Source organism: Cnephaeus nilssonii, assembly GCF_951640355.1.
Source record: "Cnephaeus nilssonii genome assembly, chromosome: 12".
Classification (NCBI taxonomy): Eukaryota; Metazoa; Chordata; class Mammalia; order Chiroptera; family Vespertilionidae; genus Cnephaeus; species Cnephaeus nilssonii.
In genome coordinates this window covers 63246771-63267784 of record NC_137083.1, presented here as the reverse complement: position 1 = coordinate 63267784, position 21014 = coordinate 63246771, and the positions used below count along the sequence as shown (strand labels likewise).

General features: G+C 40.6%; 1 protein-coding gene across 1 annotated transcript in view; it reads left to right on the top strand.

Annotated features, from left to right (window-relative positions):
• SND1 (staphylococcal nuclease and tudor domain containing 1) overlaps window positions 1–21014 on the top strand; it is a 459312-nt gene that overhangs the window by 132545 nt on the left and 305753 nt on the right. The gene's annotated exons all lie outside the window — the stretch shown is intronic.

Here is a 21014-nt window from a genome sequence, read left to right as displayed (position 1 = left end):
CGACGTCCGATGGGACTACATCCTGTCACGCATCACAAGTTGAAAATATTGTAAGGTGAAAATGCATTTAATATACCTGATCTGTCAGACATCATGGCTTAGTCTATCCTGGCTTAAACATGCTCAGATCACTTACATTAGCCCCCAGATGGGCAAATCATCTAACACAAAGCCTATATTATAATGTCCAGCGTCATGAGATTATTCATATATATTGCTAGCCTGGGAAAAGATAAAAATTCAAAGCACAGTTTTTACCGAATGCCTATAGTGTTCTCATCATTGTAAAGTTGAGAAAATTTAAGTTGAAGAGTTGTAAGTCAGGGACCATTTGTACTTGAGCCTGAGCCTTTTCCTTCAGGTGACATTTCATGAGAGAAATTTCCCTTCTGTCATCAAGTATTTATTGAGTAAACCTGCTATATACCCAGATCTTTTTTCTGCTCTGCCTTGAAGACTTCTCTCTGGTTTGGTTAATGACTTTTGTTATATTATAAAATACTATGGTTGGGGTTTGGATAGTTAGTGTTCATTAAGGTGGGAACATATGCCAGTTAACTTTATTTTGACGTTTTTGTTGTACTGATAGGAAATATTAAATTGAAACCTTTGTGTTCTTAGGTATGTTATGGCTTAATGCAACTGATCTTGATGGTTATTCTTCGGTATAAAGAAAACAAAATGAAGAAATAAGTGTGTATCATATTGTGGTGACTCAGCCGCTTTATATGAATTAACTGATTTAAGCTTCAAAAAATTATCTCCAAAGGCCCCCCCCCCCCCCCCCCCACACACACACACTTCCCCCAACATACACTCTTGAAAGCTTCATCTCTTGTCTCATTTATTGCACTAGGTCTTTGGCTCCCTGTTTCACATATCACTCTGTCCAGTCTATTGTTTCACACTGCTGCTCCTTTGCCTGTCAAATATACCCAAAAGTGTTCTTCTGTATTCTACAGGTTAACATCTCTGCCTGGCAAACAACACTGGGCCCTTGACCAGCTGTCCCTGGCTTCCTATCCTTTTGAACTCTGCACTCTTTTCAACTGCATGTCTCCTGTCCTCCCTCTGGAAACTTGAGCTCATCTTTCAAGTTTGAAAATGTGATAAAAGTGCCTCTCCTACTTTTGAACTCATAATTTATTTTGTAAAAGAGTAAATAATGAATCCCCCAAAAGTTAAAAAAAAGTATGTGTGTGTATATATATACACACACATATATATTACATAATACATTTTTATGATATATATAATTTAAGAATAATGGTAGTCCTTCAATCTAGAAAGAATTTACAGTACCATTTATTCAAGTCCAGACTTGCCACATTCTCTCTCTCTTTTCATTTTGTGAAAACTAGGACAGCTTCACCACAGGCCGGCCCTAGTTCACAGACTTGTGTTTTGAACCTCTTGTGCAGGAGGGAAATGGGCAGAGAGGCTGGAAATGTTAAGGAAATGTGGAATATTGGAAAGTAGTTTGTTGAGAAAGGCAGGACCAGTGTGAGAGCAGAAAGAACCGAAGAAACTTGGTAATCATGGAAAGGGTGCTGACTTAAGGGACAGCATTTTAATTGACCAGTGGAAGGGGAAAGGGTTAGTCAAAGCAGAAATTAATTGGAAGATGAACAGCATAGAGAAAAAAGGTGAGACCTGCAGCCCTCCTCCAAGATTGTTTAATGACTGCTTGAGTTCTGTGAGTGGATTCCTCATCACGCAGAGGCAGAGATGATATTGATTCATCCTGTGAATTCTGATGCATGCTATTCAAAGAGGAAAGAAAGAATTCTTTATACAAGTTTGGTAGGGGGTGCGATGACATGCTTTAAGAAACATCACCCGTGGTAGCCACCGGGAAACTCGAGCCATCTAATAAGCCTTTTGGCCTAAAAGTAATTTAACAATTCAATATTTTTCTGGGTGACGGTAATTGCTAGATGTTCGATAGTCATGAAATTTAGTTAGCATTCTTGCTGTTGAATTGATTTTTAATGTTTATTTGCAAAACCTCAAATGTGTGTCCAAAGCCTTAATGCTTTCCCAGAGATATCTATTGTGCACTCCCTAGATATGAAATATCAATTTTACAGGCTAGCAAAATGGTACTTAATGGTGGTTGACAGGATAGTGTTTAAGGACAATATGTATTGGATACTTAAATTTTCCTATTATCTGACTCTTGGCACAGATCATTGAATTTAAGTTGTATGAGATTGCAGAAGATCTGGCTGCCGTAATAGCCCAAGCTGTGCAGCATGTTTATTTAGTCCCAGGACCTTTCTATGCCTTTTGCTTTCTAAGCATGTACAGAAGAAAATAAAACAATTTTGGTTTCTACCTTCACATCTACTTGCATTAGGAAAGATGTCTAAAAAAAAGCAAGGGACATTTTCAGGACGCTGCCTGAAGCCTGGAGCACACCAGTTTTGTGTGATTTGTGGACATCATTTGTTTTTTGCTTCTCTGTTTTCTTTCTTTGATTACACTTCAAGACCTAAGGTTTTGCTACATTCCAACATAAAATTTTGAGGCTAAAGTTGGTAAGTCTACAGCTGTAAAGGATGCTTTGTTTCATTTCCTATTGTTTGGTATTGCATTTTAAATTGATCATTGGATTTTAGGAATATGCAATGTCTTCTTAATAGCTCCTTTGATAAAATACATTGTTCAGTTAGATAAGTAAATGTAATTGCCTGGGTTACTGAGCATGACTCACTTAAAATCTCATTTGGAACAATTTCTCTGTCCATCCTTTAGGTTAACCGTATATCCTGCTGGTTTATAGTACTGGAACTTGCACAAGAGCTAAACTTTGGAGACCTGGGTTTGGAGTAACAGCCCCCTCCTCAATACTAGGACTGTGGCTCTCTTTGCTTGCTGCTTTTCCTTGTGCCTTTTTTGCTTTTACTTTTATCCTTTGCTGTAGGTTTCTTAGTAGCTTATTTTTTTCTTAGAAAAGTGTGAGCATCTGCCCGGCCGACGTGGCTCATTGGTTGAGCGTCAACCTATGAACAAGGTCATGCTTGGATTCTGGGGCAGGGCACATGCCTGGGTTGGGGGCTCGATCCCCACTGGGGGACATGCAGGAGGCAGCAGATCAGTGATTCTCTCTTATCCATATTTCTATCTCTCTTCCACTCCCTTCCTCTCTGGAATCGATTTAAAAAAAAAACAAAACACGTTTAAAAAAAAGTGTGAGCATCCGAGTTAAGCTGTAAGGAATTTTGGAATGTTCAGTGGATATAATATCATATACATAACCCATATGGGTTGTCTGATTAAGAAGCCCCTTTAGGATAGGCCCAAATTTGCATATTTGATTTTTTTAAAAAAAATTGTCTAAAGTTTTACATAGGTCTCTTTTTTCCCTAATTGACGACCCCCCCTCCCCCAGCCATTCCCAACCCAGGCAAGCCCCCACTGCCCCAGTGTCTTTGTCTATTGGTTATGCTCATATGCATGCATACAAGTCCTTTGGTTGCTCTCTAAAATCACCCCCCCTCCCCTATCATTTGTCTCTGGATCTATTCTTGTTCATCAAATTATGTTGATCATTATATCTCACATATGAGTGAGATCATGTGATATTTATCTTTCTCTGATTGGCTTATTTCGATTAGCACAGTGATCGGCAAACTCATTAGTCAACAGAGCCAAATATCAACAGTACAATGATTGAAATGTCTTTTGAGAGCCAAATTTTTAAACTTAAACTTCTTCTAACTCCACTTCTTCAAAATAGACTCGCCCAGGCTGTGGTATTTTGTGGAAGAGCCACACTCAAAGAGCTGCATGTGGCTCGAGAGCCGCAGTTTGCAGACCATGGGCTTAGCATAATGCTCTCCAGTTCCATCCATGCTGTTGCAAATGGTAAAAGTTCCTTATTTTTTATAACAGCATAGTATTCCACTGTGTAGATGTACCACAGTTTTTTAATCCACTCATCTGCTGATGGGCACTTAGGCTGTTTCCAAATCTTAGCTATGGTAAATTGTGCTGCTATGAACATAGGGGTGCATATATCCTTTCTGATTGGTGATTCTGGTTTCTTGGGATATATTCCTAGAAGTGGGATTACTGGGTCAAATGGCAGTTCCATTTTTAACTTTTTGAGGAAACGCCATACTGTCTTCCACAGTGGCTGCACCAGTCTGTATCTAAGTTAAGCTACAAGGAATTTTGGAACGATTCAGTGGATATGATGTTATATTCATAACCCATATGGGTTGTCTGATTAAGAAGCCCCTTTAGGATTGGCCCAAATTTGCATATTTGCTTTTATTTCCCCACCATAATTTTGTGAGGGTGCGCCTCTGGTACTCAGTGTAAGCTTCCCATCATTGTCGTGCATCCATCTGCTCATTGGAACACTGTCTACTAACTCCTCTGCCCCTGCCACTCATAATTCTTAAGTTACAACCTCATTGTGGAATGGGGAGGGGTAATATGTTATCATTGAAAACACTGAATAAAGCTGTTGAAAAAATGAGATGAAAAAGAAGCAAAACCATCATTGGATTTTTCATCCCTATATCTTGTGGACATAGTTCCCATGTAGAGAGGAGAATCTTTTTATAACAAAAATAATCATAATTTTTTTCAGTTTTTTTTTCTGTAATAAATTTTAAACAGCGCTACTTCATTTCAGTTTGGATCAACTAAATGTTTGTGGATCAGTATAGAAAATAGGACAAAGTGATGTAATTTACCAAGTGTGAACACATCATCATTTGGGGATTAAATCTATGTTCTTTGAAAATGATCCCAGGCCCTCCCCACCCTCCCAAAAAAAAACACGTTCACTGCAAAAACTTGCCATTTAAATACACCCTGTTGATTAAGATAGATTAAATTATATGCCCCATCTGCTCAAAATGCATAAAGATGGGGACCTATTATTTTATATTTAAATTTTGATTTTGCAGGTTGACTAGAAGGTCTAGAAAAGGCTGGGAAGATTTACGGGGCCAGTGGAGGTACTAGGGTTCTAGGGGGGGTGGTGGTGGGGGGAATGAGGCAGGGCACAGTTTCATGTCAGTGCCTCATCAGAGTCTGTTCTTTCCTTCTGGCTTTTTTGTTCTTTCACAGTAATATTGGACAGTCACCTTCTGATTTTTATGGGTATGTGGCTTTCTTGATAATGGAAATTGTTTTTCATTTGAGTACTTTGAGAAACTGTTGATTAGTGTTGATGTTTTAAAGTCTATTTCTGATATTTGGCTCTTTGTTTCTTTTCTCTCTGTTCTTCCTGCGTCCCTAGTTCCCAATTTGGATTAAAACTTAAACAGCTTAGGCCTAGAAGACATAAGACATTTACACAATTGAGGATTTATTGCGTTTGAATTCTTAAAAATGAACTTTAAAGGTTTCTTTTACATTTTTAAGATTTCCAAGTAGTACCCATATCTGTGTAGAGTGACAGTTACTTTGGGGGAAGGGAGGGCAGAAGAATTACATGCATCAAACATTTTCTCAAGAGATCTAGCTTCTGTTTCCTTCTGTGAGTTAATGAAGATATTTCCGCCTCAAAGAATGATCTGAAGAATATCATAGTCTCATTATTAGATGAATGTGTGCAGCTTTGATGTTCTCAATGCCCTGGCTTGAATGTGACACATGGCACATTTTCAAGGAATCATAGGGAATTGACCCATTTTATGTAACACTTACAGTCAGACTGGTGGGCATTTAGAGCTAGAAGGAACAGCCACTTTTTTTCTTTCTTTTTTTGTTTTGTTAACCGAGGAAGAAATGGAAGCCCAGAGAGATTAAGTAATTTTATTCAACAAACATTAATTGACTGTGCACATATGTCAGATTCAATACGAGGTGCTGGGGGCCACAGAGCTGAATAAGCTTAAGTTCCTGTTAGAGATAAATACATAGTTCTCAGATCACACAGTTTGTAATTAGCAGGTGAGGAAGTAGAATATTTATGAATCACTCATAATTAAATCTTTCTATATTAATATGACAAAAATTATGTCATCTTTCTGTCCATTCCCCAACCTTTAATTTATTAAACCATTCAATAGCAACAATTTTCACTTACTTACTTGCTTTACTAGTAAGAACAAAATCTATTGACTTCAATACTTCTTTTGCCTAACACTCTTTCTTGGAAGATTAGTGTACACCATCATCTAGGTTTTATCAACTGTTCATTCAGCCCATTAAAAACTGTTCAGAATGGCTCTTGATGAAGTTTTTGCCACCTCTGCTGGGCACATTTCAGTCCTTATTGTGACTGCTTGAATGTGTTGACTCTGTTGTCATGCCTTCTTAAAACTGGATCGCTGGTGTCCTTATTCCCCTACCTCTTTTTCTTTTTCCTTTTCCTTAGAGTTTCAGCTACTTCTTCTTCCCCAAATTGTAACCGGACAATCAATGGGTCGGGCTGCCTGTTACTATTTGAGCTGATTAAGTAAAGACAGGGTTGAATCATATAGTATGAGTGTTTATTCCAATACTGCCAAAATCTGCTCTCCAATCCCCCCAGCCCAATAAGCCAGCTGCTTATATAGGGTAAGACAAAGCTTACATGGAGAAGCAGGAATCACAGAACAGACATGGGGAAGTAGTCAAGGTGGGCTGGGGCGGTGGGAGGGAGGGGAGAACTCCATTGTTTGGGCAACAAGGTTGTTAATCTTTCCATGATAGTAGGTGGTTCTTGGATGGGGATGGACAACATTCCAAGGTTGACTCCCAGCTCCCAGGTCCCGGGTGTACAACTCCCAGCCAGGTTAGAATGTGCTTTCTTTAATCAGAACAAAACAATCATGGTTAACAGAGCATGATTAATTATTCTTATTTTATTTCTTATAACAACTAGCTAGTCCCCAATATTCTATTTCTGCCCCTAAGGAAATGAGCCATCCATTTTTACATCTTTGTAGCAACCGGTCATCCCTCAAGCAAGACTTAGTTAGCTAAAATATCATCTCCTCATGAAGCATATCTGACCTATCTGACCTTTTCAAGATTTTAGGCACTTCATCTCTCTGCATTTCTTATAGCACCTTGTATATATGTAACACTGTAATTTCTTGCTCTGTATATCAAGCTTCTCCTTGTCTTGAGAGCAGGGGCAATTTTCTCCAGCAACTGGCACATGATAGTGTTTTTTAGATGTAGTTTAACCCAGAAGACTTCTGGCTAGGTCAGGCCACCCCCGCAGTCCATCCCTTTGTTTCTTTCTCCAGCTCTTAACTGCGTTCTGTGTGCCAGGCTAGTGCATTGCTGCCAAGAAACACTCCGTGGTGCTTCACTGTTAAAGGTAGATTTATGGTTCAATCAATTGTCAGTATATTAATTCAGTTAAGAAGCTTAAACATAACCCTTAGTTACACACAAATCGATTGGCAGGCCCTTTTTAAAAATTCATAAATTATACATGTGTAAACCTGAGCCCATCCCTGTCTGATTAAATCTTAGTTCATAACTAGTGTGAGACAAATAACTGAATTTTTTTTTACAGCTAAATTAAGGTTATTTTCCATTTCTCACTATGGTAGTGAACGTCCTACATAATGGTATGTTTTCATACTTAATTATAACCTAAGCATTTGCAGTTTAGATGTGCTAGGCAGCACCCCATCCTGCAAAAGATAGTTTCTGCCTTTAAAGAAATAATGTGTGCTGAAGTAAAAAAAACACACAAAAAAACACACACACACACACACAAAAAAACCAACAACAACAACAAATAACATGTGCAGATTGTTCTTCTCCAATGCCTTGTTATAGGGCCATGGTGAACATACGGCCTAGGATGAAACTACCCACCATAACTGCTTTTAGCTAAAGTTTAATTTAAGACCATCCTATGTGGTTACTTTAGGTCTGAGAGTTTGCAAGAGTTTTCAAGGCCTCCCCTAAGCTTCTCAGGTTAGCACGTGGCCCCTTTTGTTTACTATATATATACTAGAAGCCCGGTGCACGAAGTTTGTGCACGGCGGGGGTTGTCCCTCAGCCCAGCCTGTATCCTCTCCAATCTGGGACATCCCTCTCACAATCCAGGGCTGCTGGCTCCCAACTGCTTGCCTGCCTGCCTTCCTGATTGCCCCTAACCGCTTCTGCCTGCCAGCCTGATCACCCCCTAACCACTCCGCTGCCAGCCTGGTTGATGCTTAACTGCTCCCCTGCCAGCCTGTTTGCCCCCAACTTCCCTCCTCTGCCAGCCTGGTCACTCCTAACTGCCCTCTCCTGCAGGGTTGATCACCTCCAACTGCCCTCCCTTGCAGGCCTGGTCCCTCTCAACTGCCCTCCCTTGCAGGCCGGGTGCCTCCCAACTGCCCTCTCCTACTGGCCATCTTGTAGTGGCCATCTTGTGTCCACATGGGGACAGGATCTTTGACCATATGGGGGCAGCTATATTGTGTGTTGCAGTGATGATCAATCTGCATATTACTCTTTTATTAGATAGGATAGAGGCCTGGTACAGGGGTGGGGGCCAGCTGGTTTGCCCTGAAGGGTGTCACAGATAAGGGTGGGGGTTCCCTTGGGGTGTGGGGCGGCCTGAGTGAGGGGCCTGTGGTGGTTTGCAGGCGGGCCATGCCCCCTGGCAACCCAAGGGGAGGCCCTGGTATCTGGAATTTATTTTCCTTCTACAATTGAAACTTTGTAGCCTGGAGCGGAGCCAAGCCTGGGGCTCCCTCCATCTTGGTTGGGTTTATTTGCATACTCGCCCTGATTGGCTGGTTGGCATGGCTTGGGCATACATAGCAAAGGTGCAGTCAATTTGCATATTGCCCTTTTATTAGGTAGGATTTTGAAAATGTTTGCATACTCTACTTTGTTTTATAGAGGAAAATGAGGCATAGAAAACTTGAGTATCGCATTTTTAAAATTGCATTTTGATAGAAGGCTAGGTCCTATATCCAAGTATATGCCCATGATTCCATTTCTAGATTTTTGAAATCCAAAAAGCTCTGAAAACCAAAAGTTGATTTTATTTTGTTTACTTTCTTAAATGTTTGCCATTGAAACTAAGTTGGTAGCAAAACTTGATCCAACACATAGGTTAATTTTACTTATTTATCCCACTTTGTATGACTATGCATATATTTCACTGCAGAAATATTCATGTTTAATTACTGGAGGCGGCCTCAATCCCCACTGAGTTTAAGGTCATACAAACAAAAAATAAAATAAATAAAGGTCTCACAAATAAATGTTCAACCTTGGGAATTTGAAAAAAAGAATTCAGTGGCCATGGATTTTGGAATCAGTTGAATTAGAGTTCATCTTTTACCCCTGCCATTTTTTTTTCTTTCTTTTTTAAAACCTCACTTGAGGATATTTTTATTCATTTTGGAAAGAGGGGAAGGAAGGAGTGAGGAGTGGAATATTTTTATTCCATTTTGCACAATGGAAGGAGGGAATGAATCATCAATGTGCAAGAGAAACATTGATTGGCTGCTTCCCGTACACACCCGATGTGGGATCAAACCGGCAACCCAGACATGTGCTCTGGCCAGGAATTGAACCCTCAAGCTTTTGGAGTACAGGATGATGCTCCAACACAGCTGGGTTGCCCCTACTATTTTCTACTGGTGTGGTCCAGGACCTAAATTACACTGAGCCCTGGCCACTGTTGCTTAGTTGATTGGGCATAGTCCCAAGCACCAAAAGGTTGCTGGTTCAATTCCCAGTCAGGGCACATGCCCGGGTTGTGGGTTACAGCCCCTGTAAGGTGCATGCAGGTGGCAGCCGGTCAGTATTTTGCTCTCACATCAATGTTTCTCTCTGTCTCTCTTCCTTCTCACTCTCCAAACATCAATTTTAAATCTTAAAAAAAATTACACTGAGCCTCTTTTCCTTCATCTGTATAAATATAATATTTGCTTATTCTGTTGAATTGTTTTGAGAATTAAGTAAGTATAGTGGGATTTTAAGAGAAACAAAGCTGTTTTGAACCTCAGATAGCCTCTAATCACCTATGGGATGTAAGAAACACATATACTGACTTGGGCCCAGTGTGCCACGCGAAAAGAGAGAATATTTGATTGGAGAGCTCAGAGAACAGTTTTCTCAGGGGTTTGTGGCATTTGGCCTTGGCCTTACAGAGTGTCCGGCATTTTAATAGGCAAAGTGTTGAGCACTGAGGTAGCAGTCACATCTAGGCATGGGAATAATGTAAAAAGAAGAGTTGAGGGTTCGGTCCTGGGCTTGTTGAGGAAGGGAACAGCTTGGAACATAGTTTTTGGGACCAGAACTGAGCTAGCATATTTGGTTGTATTTATAACTAGTGACTGACTAATCTCTTTTTGTAGTCAACCAAAGATTAGGATTCATATTTGAAAATTCTCATGTTAACATGCATTTTGAATTTGATAGCATGCTTGTGCCTCTCCCAGATGAAAGAAATCAGAGTATTATCTTGAATTTCCTCCCCACCCCTTTGTTTGTGGTATCATTAAAAATTTACAGTCTTAACTATTTTTTGTATTGAGAATGTTCACATTGTTGTGAGACAGAGCACCAGAAGTTTTCATCTTGCATATAAATGAAGCTCTCTATCCATTAAACAGTTCCTTTTTCTCCTTCCCCTAAGTTCCAGGTAATCATTGAGCTCCATCAGATTTTTTTGACTAAGTTTCCAGGCTTCATTTAGTGACATTGCATGATAAAATAAGCATAACCAATGAACGCAAAACTCTGGGGGGTGAGGGCATATATGGGAGTGGGGTGGGGGGGGCAATGGTAAGATATGTACACATATAATACCTTAATAAAAAAAAAATAGAAAAAAATATGTGGTGGCAAATCTGGTGTAAGTTTTGCATTTTTCCATCTTACTGTGGGAGAAAAATGGTATTTTGTTGATATTCTAGGACTCCTGTGATATTATTTTTTCCCCCCATTGATTTTAAAAAAAATACTTATTGTTCAAATTATTACAGATGTCCCTCCTTTTTCCCCCCATAGCTTCCCTCCAACTGGTTCCCACCCCTCTGTCACCCCCCTTGTCCACGTCCATAGGTACTGCATACATGCATGTAAGATCTTTGTCCCGTCTCTTCCCGTGTACCCCCACCCATACACACACACTTCCTTCCCACCGAGAATTGTCAGTCCACTCCATTTCCATGCCCCTGATTCTATTACATTCACCAGTTTATTCTGTTCATCAGATTTTTTATTCATTTGATTTTTAGATTCACTTGTTGATAGTTACGTATTTATTGTCACTTTGTTGTTCATAATTTTTTTATCTTTATCTTTTTCTTCTTCTTCCTTTTCTTAAAGAATACCCTTCATCATTTCATATAATACTAGTTTGGTGGTGATGAACTCCTTTAGCTTTTTCTTGTCTGCGAAGCTCTTTATCTGACTTTCAATTCTAAATTATAGCTTTGCTGGGTAGAGTAATCTTGGTTGTAGGTTCTTGCTATTCATCACTTTGAATATTTCTTGCCACTCCCTTCTGGCCTGCATAGTTTCTGTTGAGAAATCAGCTGACAGTCCTATGGGTAGTCCCTTGTAGGTAACTAACTGTTTTTTTCTTGCTGCTTTTAAGATTCTCTCTTTGTCTTTTGCCCTTGGCATTTTAATTATGATGTGTCTTGGTGTGGTCCTCTTTGGATTCCTCTTATTTGGGGTTCTCTGTGCTTCCTGGACTTGTAAATCTATTTCTTTCACCAGGTAGGGGAAGTTTTCTGTCATTATTTCTTCAAATAAGTTTTTAATATCTTGCTTTCTCTCTTCTTCTGGCACCCCCATAATTCTGATGTTGGTACGCTTGAAGTTGTCCCAGAGGCTCTGTACACTATCTATCTCCATTTTTGTTTATTCCTTTTTTCTTTTTGTTCTTCTGGTTGGGTGTTTTTTGCTTCCTCATATTTCAAAACTTTGACTTGATTCTTGGGATCCCCTACTCTACTGTTGAATCTCTGTATATTATTCTTTATTTTAGTAGTTTATGCTTAATTTCTTACTGGTCCTTTTCCATTATTTTGGTATTCTCACTAAGATCCTTGAAGGTCTCACTAAGTTCCTCGGAGGTTTCTAGAAGATTCTTGAGTAATCTTATAACTCTGGTTTTGAACTCTATATCCCGTAATTTGCTTTCTTCCATTTCTTTCATTTGTGACACATTTCTTTGTCTCCACATTTTGGCTGCTTCCTTGTGTTTGTTTCTGGGTAGCTGCTAAGTCTACTTGAATTGATAGAGTGAGTGGCTTTGTGTGCTAGGTGTCCTATAGGGCCCAGTGGCTCAGCCTCCCCAATCACCTGAGGTGGACACTCTTGGTGCACCCCTTTGTGGGCTGTGTGCACAGTCTTGTTGTAGTTGAGCTTTGATTGCTGTTGGTATCCCTGGGAGGAATTGACCTCCAGGCCAATTGGCTGTGAGGACTAGCTGTGTCTACAATGGAAGAGCTGCTGTACAGGAGACAGGACTTGCTTATGTGGGGCTTTGGTGCTCCCTGAGTCTGCCCCTTGAGTGTGTCACTTATGGATCTGAGGAGTTTAATCTGGTATGGTCTCACACTGACCACTGGGTACAATGGCTATTGGATCTCCAAGGAGGTACAAAGTCGGCCACTGCCTGGGGCCACCCAGAGGAGCTACAGAGAGATCTGCAGATTCCTCCTCTTTGAATGGGGTTTGGAAGTGCCCAGATGAGGCCCAGCTTTGAAGCAAGGCAGGCTGCTGCAGTGCTGGACTTTGCCTTCTTTTGATAGCTTTGGGGCTCCCTGACCCAGCTGCAGTTTGACAGGTTTTAGGCTGAGAAAGGACCGGTCATTCATATGCAAAAGCCACTGTGCACTGCTTGGGTGGGGTTGTAAATTGGATGGGGTGGGGGTCTCAGGGAATCTCCAGGGCAGAGCAAACAGCAATGGCTGCCAGTCAGCCCTAAACCAGGGAGGTCCCAGGAACAATGACTGTTGCGAGCACCTCCGTCTGAAAGAAAGCTGCCCCTGCATTCCTGCCCCGATGCCAGACAGTCTAGTTTCTCCCTGTATGTGTCTGGGTCCCCCAAAGACTCGCCTGGCACTGGAGCTCAGAGCAACTGGGAGCTTGTATCTCCCTCCCGGTTAAAAAAGCAGCACACCCGGGTGCCAGCCCATTCCGCGCCTCTGCACCTCCGCACCTCTTACCAGTCTCAATGCGCTTTCTTCTTTACCTCTTTAGTTGTAGTACTTCCACTCAGCCAGCTTTCCCGTGGTTCTGGATGGTAGTTTTTCTGTATTTTAGTTGTAATTTTGATATGGTTATGAGAGGCAGCAAGTACAGGTGTTCACCTATTCTGCCATCTTGGTTGAATCTCTCCTGTGATATTCCTGGCCATCCCTACTAACCTTCACTTTATTTACATCCCTCTTTATGCAATATAGTAACCACCTTGGCACATATTAGGTTTTTACTTTTCCATCTTTTCCATGATCATAATTTGGGAAACCATTAATGTAGCCTTCTTATGGTTGGGCTTTAAGATCACAAAATAATTCATGCCTCATAAGAGAGTTAAACAATGTATCAGGTAGAAAAGAACTGGAGGGTACATTGTTCTCTTACTGTTGAAGCTTGGAGGAGTAATTTTTGGAGCTGGGACACAGACTTCACAGGAGGGGCTGCCAGGTGATCGGTTCTGGTGAATCTGAGGCGGTGTGATGAGACTTTTTTGGGACTGTTGGGAAAACTGCAAGCTGGAATCAGTTGCCAATACTGGGGAGGAAGCAGTATTGCTCTGAAGAAGCTGACGGAATGGGAAAGCGTTTGTCTCTTCTTCCTGTCCATTCTCCCTCTAACATCCTCTATTGGCAGAGCCTAACAGGGAACCAGCTGGCAAAGCAGAAACAAAGTTGGCAGTTTTCCCACCCCAGCATTACAAACTGGAATTTAAAAAAGGTTAGGTCTGAAACTGAGTGACAATAGCTTCGTAACTGGCACAAATACAGAATCCAACTTAGTTAATGTTGGTGAGTTTTCCAGGATTAGTGGCTTTGGTGGGCGTGCATTATATGTTGAAATTAAGTGACCTTTTTCGGTTTGTAAGGGACTGAGTGTGGAACCAGATGTGAGTGGAAAGCCAGTGGACATTCTGTCACTTCTTGCTACCTTAATGGTATTGAGGCAGATGATAGAGAGAAACTAGCATGGGCTCTAGGGCCAGACAGATCTTTTTGGGATTTTTATTTTATTATTATTATTTTTTGCTCTGGCATGTGTTATCTTGGGCATGTTTTTTTCGTTGGGCATCTAACTTCTTAGTTGAGTAAAGCTAATAATTTCAGCTTCATTGGTTGTGGTGGGGATTAGAAATAAGATGTGTGAAAGGCACATAGTAGGCACTCGAATGGTAGTGACGTTTATTTTGCGTTTTAATGAAGTGTTGTAGAAATCAGGAGTAGAGCCACCCCTTTGTGTTAAGGGAGTTAGTTGTAAGCCAGCAAATAGGAAAGATAAGTGTGTGGTTGTCTCAATGAGATGGTGATGTGATTGACATAAAAATGTTGTTAAATATGCATAAGTTTCTTTCATGGCTAGAAGAACAAGGGAATTCAAAGTGACATAACATAATGCATGAGCTAAGCCGCATTCTCACAGACCTAGACACCCATCTAGGTCTCCTGTCACTCCCCACGGTCACAAGCAGCTGTGGATGACGACCACTGTTGCCGAGTGAGACGTTCCCTACTCATGCCCTCCTGTCCTCCACTCTCACCTGATCTGGGGATCTGGTTATTTGCCTGCTTATTCACTAGGTGCAAACAACTGGCACAAAAATAACTCCAGTACGTTCTGCATATGTTTATTTCAGATTGGGTGAAGGGACGGTCTCTTTCCGAGAAGCAGCCTCCAGCAGGTCTGGCTTCGGCTTGTCAGTGTCCCTTTCTGCAGCAGGACAAGGCATATCGTGTATATGTGATGAAATTGCCTTGCCAGCTGGGTGCTGTATCTGAATGTCTGAGCTGTTCATAGTTCTGTTAACTTAAGTTGCCCATATTTCTCCATTGTAGTGGTGGGTGATAAATGTTTTCGTTTTCTGATTGATGGCAGAGTAGACTACACAGTAAAAGAGAGTCATCTTTGCTCTGTAGGGTTAGAATGATATCTGTCCTGAAAAGGTACACACCACATTTTACTGAAATTTTAAACCCAGACTGAGAGTACTTTGAATTGGTGAATAAAATATGTGACACTAGACCTGGCAGCCTGATTCAGACCTGGGAGTGATGCAACTGGCAAGGCAGAAACTAGGTGTCTAAAGGGAGACCTCTCTGCCGTGCACTTACATAATTCAGTCTCATTTTTGGAAATGCACAACAATTTATTGCAGAAATTTGACTGGAAATCTGGCTGAATTGAAGGTTCCACTGGTACCAGCTAAATAATGGTGTCATATCCAGCATCATTTTCCCTTCTGTGTTGTTCCAGGAAGAAACTTTAATAATAATAATTATATTTTTAATATGGTAAAGAAGGGAAGGCATTTACAAAGAAGCATTTCTTTAACAAAATGATATTATCTTCTGAATGGGCTCACCCGATCCTGCTGTGCGTTGCAGAGAAAATTGGTTTCCTATTGTAAGAGATTTATTTTCTTTTCCTCTTGTTCCTTCTTCCTCTTCTAGAACTGTGGGAGGGCTTGTGGCACATCACCCTGCTGGATGGGTTTCATCTGGCTTGAAGCCTGTACTTGAAGTAACGGGCTTGCCTCTTCTGAGGGCAGTGGCTCTCCATTTTTAGCCTGGGGATGAAGGGTAAGAAATGTGGGAGAAAATTTCTCCATTACTAGAAAACATGATTCGGGGCCAACTGGTTAATTACGAGCTTCCAGTGAAGAGGAAAGAAGCTGTGAAGGGCAGAGCCAGTTGTGATATACTGGTTGGTCCCTGCTGGTTCCCTTTCCTCGCAGACCTCCAGGCCTGCTTTGTCCTTGAAGATTCCATCTCCCCGCTCCTTTTCCTCTTCCACATTAAAACTCTCCTTTCTTATTTGGAGATTTTTTTGAGTTCTTTCCAATGAAGGCAGTTTCCATGTTAACATTGGTTCATGTTTGCAATTGATCTTCAGAATTATTAGCTCGGTAGAAAGAGGCTAGATAGACACTAATTATTTTTTTATTTCTTCTTAGCTCCATTTCCTCATTGGAACAGCATGTGAAGAGTGCTCTAGTCCAGCGGTCGCCAACCAGTGGTCCACGAGGTCCGAAAGGTTGGCGACCGCTGCTCTAGCCAGCAAAACTTGCCACCTGTTAGTGTTGTTTGAGATGAGCCTTTCCGAATGAAGGAAGGGCTCTGCAATCGTTCACCACACTTTTCTCCCGAGCTTCCATCTTAACCACAAATAATATCAAATGTCCTTTCTAAGGCTTAGTTCACTCTCAACTTCATAAGTGTTTTGGGGGAGGTTGGTACTTTTGATTGCACATTAGGAAATTATCCACCTTTTTATTGTAGCTTTACACCATCATTTATTTTAGTGTGGAACTGTTACATTTGATATTTTTAGAATGATTGGTTCAGCTTAAACTCTGAATGGTATTATATGCGCTCTGTAAGAATTCCTGGTAACTATTAGCTAACGATAGATTGAGGGTGTGTTTTTTCAAAGATCATAAGTAACAGAATTTATTATTTTATTTATTAATAGACAGAGCAGTAGAGAGAGCAGAAATTGCTTTAAAGTCTTAGCCAGGTCAGAAGAGAACACACTGATTATTTGGATTTTGTAAATTTGGGTTTTTCCTAACACTACACAGTGAAACTACCAAGAGTACTATTTTTGCATCACTGCTTACATATAGCCTAGATGTTATATTTGTACAGTGAGATGCCTAGTCCAGAATCTTTTAAATCATTTTTCAGTAATAATACGTATCTTTGTGTAGTATAGAATGATATCTGACAATAGTAGAAGGAAGGTAGACACATTAAAAATAGTTCAAATTCAATTAGAGCTAAATAAGTGGCATTCATTAGATGATTTTGCTAACAGTGGTATGGACCTACAGTCATATTCCCTCCCCCTACCTTTGTTTTGATTTACTTTTATATTTACTAACCAGTTCCATTTATTTCCAAAATCACAATAAGTGTAGTTTGGGTTTTAAAAATCTTTTAGATAGGCCTTTTTGTGTTCCTCATTTTATTCTAAAGGAGTATGGCACTATTCTAGGTGCTTTCTAGGTATTATAAAGATCCTTTTTTCTCAGATCTTCCCTCTTGTGGTCTGGTAGGAAAGATAAAGATAAGCGCTATATAAAGTAATTAAATTACGGTAATACAAGGCAGAAAGTGATTAGTGCTGTAGCTTTGGCTTATGTCCTCCGTCTCTTGACATTTTAGCTCTTGTTAATATCCATGTTAGATGTTGTAAAACTTAACTCAGATAAGTAGCTTTGCTCCTTAGTAACACTCACAGTGTAGTTGGTTTTCTCATGGCATTTATATTACCTAAAATGTTACTAAAATGTGAACTTAGAGTTGCCTTAATCTGTACCAGTATATTCAGTCCTTTTCTGATTTTTACAATGTTTTGAAATAAATTTTTCTGGTTTTTATAGCAAAGCCATATATAATGCCAGGTTAAAAAAAATGTAACCATGAAATTAAATTTATTCCAAGAAAGCAAACCTGGTTTGACATTTAAGTATCAATAAATGAAATTTGCAACCTTAACAGACTAAAGATAAAAAACACATGATCTCAGCCCGGCCAGTGTGCCTCAGTGGTTGAGCATGGACCTATGAACCAGGAGGTCACAGTTCAATTCTCAGTCAGGGCACATGCCCAGTTTGTGGGCTCAATCCCCAGTAGGGAGCATGCAGGAGGCAGCAATCAGTGATTCTCTCTCATCATTGATGTTTCTGCCTCTCTCGCTCTCCCTTCTCTGAAACCAATATTTATATATATATATATTAAAAAGCACACGATCTCAAAGATGTCAAAAATATGTTTGTTAGAATTCAGTATTCATTCATGATGATGACCAAAGTTAGCAAACTAGAAAAAAAGGGAAGTCTTAGATAAAGAGTGGAATTTGAGCTGTGTTATTAGGAGTGACTGACATTAAGTGCAAAGTGAGGACTATGTAGATAAAGATAAGAGCTATATAAGGTAATTAAATTACAGTAATACAAGGCAGAAAGTGATTAGTGCTGTAGTACATCTTGTGTGAAGTAAGTGGGTAGTTTTGCATATAAATTATATTAAGCCAGGTAATTGTTAGATTGCTGATTCTTAGGAGGAAACTGAGACAAGCCAGCAGCCAGGATCATTGTTTAGAGACCAGGCTTCTATTCTGTTGATCAGCAGCAATGATCAATAGAATGCTTGTGAGCCTTCTCTTAGATTGGCCTTGAGATCTGTGAGGGATAGTGCTGCTGTTTTATTTCACTCTTTGTCTTTGCCTGCTTGGACAATGGTTTTGGAGCCCTTACAGCCTTTAAAGTATTTAGTCTTGGAATCTTTTAACTTTTGACAGGGTCTTGGGTTTGGGGGGAAGACCTGGTATTTGGCCTCCTTTTTCTCCCCCATCCTTACTTACTGCATCTGAGCAATAAATAGCAAGTACTTCTGGAAATGCTCTTGGTTGGCTAACGTAATTGAGTAGAAGAGCAGTCTCCAGAGACAGATTTCCCCCCTTTACACGATGGCCTTGAAAATGGTACTTTAATTTTGGAATGTGCAAGTTCCTGTGGAACAGAATCATATGCTATACAGAGCAGATGACACGCGAGTCCCTTCAAGGACACGAGGCTGCCTAAACCGGCTTCGCTCCTTTCCCTCTGTGGATACTGTGAAACGCTTCTCCTCCTGGCAGGTTGCCAGGAGACATTGGCATGGAGGCTGATTCTTGGACTTGCCACTTCTTCTTTTCTTCTGGCTAGTGTAGGGCTAGAGCAGCTATTTTCAACCAGTGTGAAAATTCTTAAAACATGCTATACCTGACTCCTTAGTCAGGGACACTGACCTCTTTTCCGTTAGATTGGCAAATAAAAAAATAACCACAGCCAGCACAACAATATCTGCCCAGTGTGAATGATTCAGAATTCCTTTTTACTTACATTTTTGTCAGATTGGCAAGAAAATTATTTTTTGGTGAGCCACAGAATTTTAGTAATTAGTTTTATGTGTGCCAGCCATGAGATGAAAAAGGTTGAAATCGCTGGCCTAGAGCACTGGATGCCCGTGGGCGGCAGAGAGGGTATGCCTTCTGTCGTGCCCTGGCATGGGCAGGTTGATTTTCTCTCTTGATTCTCAGATTCCACATTGTCGTCCTGTAGTTGGACCTAAGGAATATTTGGAAATCTTGTTCTTGAATGTTTCAAGTTGTCTTCTCTGTAATAGAAGTTAAGGGAGGATTTGAACTACTGCCCGCCCCCGCTACATATGCAGAGATAAGCCTGAATTCTCTAGTTGTTACTTGTTTATTTTTTATTTTTTTATTTAGCCATTTTGACATTGAACAAACTCCTCATTGTTGCTTTCTGACTTTTTAAACCTTTGAACTCCCTTTTATTTCTATTGGTTTAAGTGGGGCCAGGAGCTGAAATGGTGCTCAGCAGCATTTCTCAAAGTGTGGCCCACAGCCCTCCTTACTACTTGTTAAAAATACAGAAGTGTGGAAATCACACCAGGTCTCTCCTGAGTCAGGATAACTGGTGAGAGCATGGCAGTCTGCATGTTTACAAGCTCCCAGGTGATCCTTAGGCACACTAAAACCTGACAACCTCTGACAGGGGCTGAGTGCCTTCTGGCAGCAAGGAGAGAGTGAAGTGAGTGCAGTGTCGGCTCAACCGCCAGGAGCCTCAGCCTCTGGGATAGCTGCGATCAGATCCTTGCTCTGCCATTACTTGTTACATGACACAAGGCCCGTCACTTAACCTGTAGAAGGGGATCGCTCAGGGGGGATTGCTGTCTGGTTAAGCCTACTTTGAAAGGGTTGAATTGTAGGAGAGGAAAGTTTTCCTCGCCTCATAGAGTCCCTGTCTGGGTCTGAAAACTAAACTGACAAAGATTGCTAAGAGAAAAACATACATATGTATTTCATATATGTTTTATGTGACATAGCCTCCATTAGGAAATGGAGACCGGAAGGAACAGACCTGAGTATTTTATGCTAGGTCTGACAAAGTGTAGGCAGTCCTGTAGAAATAAGATAGGTCAAAGAGTATAAGGGGAGTGTAGTCATCTTGGGGAAACTTAACAAGGCCTGTCAGTTTGGATTCTTCATGGTGTCCCTTAATCTTTGGAAATAAGGCTGGTCCTTTTCTGAAGGTATAGGGAGGGCACCTCTCACATGAGGGTTATTATATGACCTGCTGCAGGGGAGAAGGTAGGAGGAAGGTCACAATGACCTTCTGCTTCTGTCCTTTTCTAAAACTCCTTTGGCTTGGACCCTACCTAACAATAGCGATTACTATTATACCTTAAATTCCATTGTTTTCACATGTTTTATTAGACCCTTAAACATGGGATCAGCAAGATCAAATAGGTTTGTCAGGAAAATCTAGAAATTTGAGGGTCTTATAAAGGCAATGAAACGCACTTCAGGGGTCTGGTATCTGGCATAATCGTGGAGTTGAAAGTTCAACCTCCTTCCGTTCTCAGGCCTATGGAATTTAAAAAATATATATTTTTATTGATTCAGAGAGGAAGGGAGAAGGATAGAGAGATAGACACATCAGTGATGAGAGAGAATCATTGATCCACTGCCTCCTGCATGCCCCACACTGGGGATCGAGCCCACAACTCGGGCAAGTGCCCTGATTGGGAATCGAACCATGACCTCCTGGTTTATAGGCCAACGCTCAACTACTGAGCCACACTGGCCGGGCATACCTGTGACATTTTATAGCACATTTTAATGTTTATTTAATTTGATTTCAGTTTTTATTATTTACAATTTCTTCTTTGCTCTCTGGAGATATGTATGAATTGTATTGAATTGTTATGAATTTGTGACATACCCAAGATCTTGTTCTTTCTTTTTTCTTCTTCAGTGTTTTATTTATTTATTTATAATATAGTTTTATTGATTTCAGAGAGGAAGGGGGAGAG